Here is a 2,797-nt window from a genome sequence, read left to right on the forward strand (position 1 = left end):
AGAGGGAGATTCAGTTCTCGCGGTTTCCCTTCTCAGTCATATGGATTTCTCTCTTTCTTTTTTCGTTTTATTAAATTTACATTTCAAATGTTATTCTCTTTCTTGGTTTCCTGTCCATAAGCCCCCATCCCTTCTCCCCTCCCCCTTCTTCTAGTAAGGTGATTCCCCCTCCTCAAACATCCGGCCTTCCTGCCCTGAAATTCCCCATTTTGCTTGGCTGCCTATGCACGTGTGCACTGAAATGGCTTCAAACGACCATACCTCACAAGCAACTCAAAACTACGGGGCCTATCCTACCCAGCCTGGGCAGGGCTATCCCAACAGAGCCACTGGCCGTATGGCCAGCAGAGTTACAGAGATATGGCCAACCAGCTGACACTTCAGGATACAGCCAGAACAGCTATGGCTCTCCTTATGGACAGACTCAAACAGCTACGGAACTCAGCTTCGCAGGGATACGATTCCATTGGTATCTATGGCAACAGTGAAAGTTCCCAGTCTTCTTATGAGCAGCAGCCTTCCTACCCTGGCTGTGGCCAACAGCCTGCTCCTAGCAGCACCTTGGGAAGTTATGGTGGCAGTTCTCAGAACAGCAGCTATGGGCAGCCCCAGAGTGGAGGCTATGGTCAACAGTCTGGCTACGGTGGACAGCAACAAAGCTAAGGACAGCAACAAAGCTCCTAGAACTCACCTCAGGGTTATGGACAATAGAACCTGAAACAGCAGCAGGGGAGTAGGGAGTGGAGGCAACTATTGCCAAGATCAGTCCTCTATGAGTGGCGGTGGTGGTGATGGTAGTTATGGCAATAAGGACCAGAGTGGTGCTGGTGGTGGTGGCTACGAGGGGTGGGGCTTGGGGGGAAGCAGGATAGTGGGGTCCATGGTAGGGGCAGCGGAGGTGGTTACAAACTAAGCAGTGGTGGCTATGAACCCAGAGGCCATGGAAGTGACCGAGGAGGCAGAGGTGGCATGGGTGGAAGGGACTATGCTGGCTTCGATAAATTTGGTGGTCCTCAGGATCAAGGACCTAGTCATGATTCTGAACAGGATAATTCAGACAACAGTACCGTCTTCCTGCAAGGTCTAGGTGAGAAGGTTATAGTTGAATCCGTGGCTGATTACTTCACGCAGTTTGGAATCATTAAGACAAACAAGAAAATTGGACAGCCTATGATTGATTTTTATACAGACAGGGAAACTGGCAAGTCAAAGGGTGAGGCAACAGTCTCATTTGGTGGCCCACATTTTGCTAGAGCTTCAACCAACTGGTTTGATGGTGAAGAATTCTCTGGGAATCCTATTAAAGTTTCATTTGCTACCCAGCGTGCTGACTTCAACCTGGGTGGTAGAAATGGTCGTGGAGGCAGAGAGTGAGGAGGACCCATGGGCTATGAAGGCTATGGAAGAGGTGGCAACGGTGGTGGTGGTGGCCAGGGAGGATTCCCCAGTAGAGGTGGTGGAGGTGGAGGACAGCAACGAGCTGGGGACTGGAAGTGTCCTAATCCTACTTGTGAGAACATGAACTTCTCTTGGAGAAATGAAAACAACCAGTGTAAAGCACCTAAACTAGATGGCCCAGGATGAGGACCAGGAGGAAACTATGGAGATGATCAATGTGGCAGTGGAGGAGATGATTGGGGTTCTTACAGGGACCGAGGATGGGACTATAGGCCTTGAAAGGGAGCCAGGGTTGGGCGACAGAGGCAGTTTGGGTCCTGGCAAGATGGACTCGAGGGACGAGCACAAACAGGATCGCAGGGAGAGATCATATTAGCCTGGCTCTTGAAGTTCTGGAATAGCTGTTCCTGTATCCAGGGTTACCCTTTTTATTTTGTAAACTTACAATTCAGGAATGATCATGGATAGTGTGTGTGTGTGTGTGTGTGTGTGTGTGTGTGTGTGTGTGTGTGTGTGTGAGAGAGAGAGAGAGAGGCTACCATAATTGTACCATATCTCATTAAAAACCATCATTTTAGTTAAAAAATAAAGAAGTAGATGGCAAGAAATAATTAAAACCAGGGTTAGAATCAATAAAATAGAAACGTAACAGTATCAACGAGATGAAGAGCTGGTTCTTTGAAACAAATCAGTAAGATAGACAAACCCTTTTCCAAATCAACTAAAAGTCGAACAACAATATCATAATTAACATAATAAGAAAAAAGTGAGCTATAAAAAGAGGCTACCAAGAAATCCAGAGAATCATGAGAACATAGTTTAAAAATATGCACTATACCAGATCGGAAAATTTAAAAGAAATGTGTAATTTTCCTGTTAGTTACTATTTGCCAAATTAAGCCAACATTAGATAAACAATCTAAATAAACCCATAAACCCTAGTGAAATAGAGGCAATCATTAAAAGTCTCCCAACCAAAACATAAATCCTGGATCAAATGGTTCTAACACAGATTTCTACTAGTCTTTTTAAAGAAGAGTTAATACCAATACTCTTCAAATTATTCCACAAAACAAAAACAGAAATAGCATTGCCCAACTCATTTTATGAAGCCCCATTTACCCTGATATACAAACTATATAAAATTTAAATAAAGAGAATTATAGAAGAATTTCTTTTCTGAAGAAAAATTTAAAAATGCATAATAGTTGCAAACTGAATACACACACACACACACACACACACATATATATATATATATACATACACACACACACACAATAACTATCATGATCAAGTAGGCTTCATCTTAGAAATGAAAGGATGACAACATAGGAAAATCTGTTAACTTAAACTTATAAACAAAATGAAAGATAAAAACTCAGAATTATCTCATTTA

General features: G+C 43.5%; 1 pseudogene; it reads left to right on the forward strand.

Moving 5' to 3' along the window:
• The first annotated feature begins 241 nt into the window (after positions 1 to 241).
• LOC116895608 lies at positions 242 to 1,774 on the forward strand (annotated as a pseudogene).
• Positions 1,775 to 2,797: the final 1,023 nt, after the last annotated feature.

This window comes from Rattus rattus, chromosome 3 (assembly GCF_011064425.1).
Source record: "Rattus rattus isolate New Zealand chromosome 3, Rrattus_CSIRO_v1, whole genome shotgun sequence".
Classification (NCBI taxonomy): Eukaryota; Metazoa; Chordata; class Mammalia; order Rodentia; family Muridae; genus Rattus; species Rattus rattus.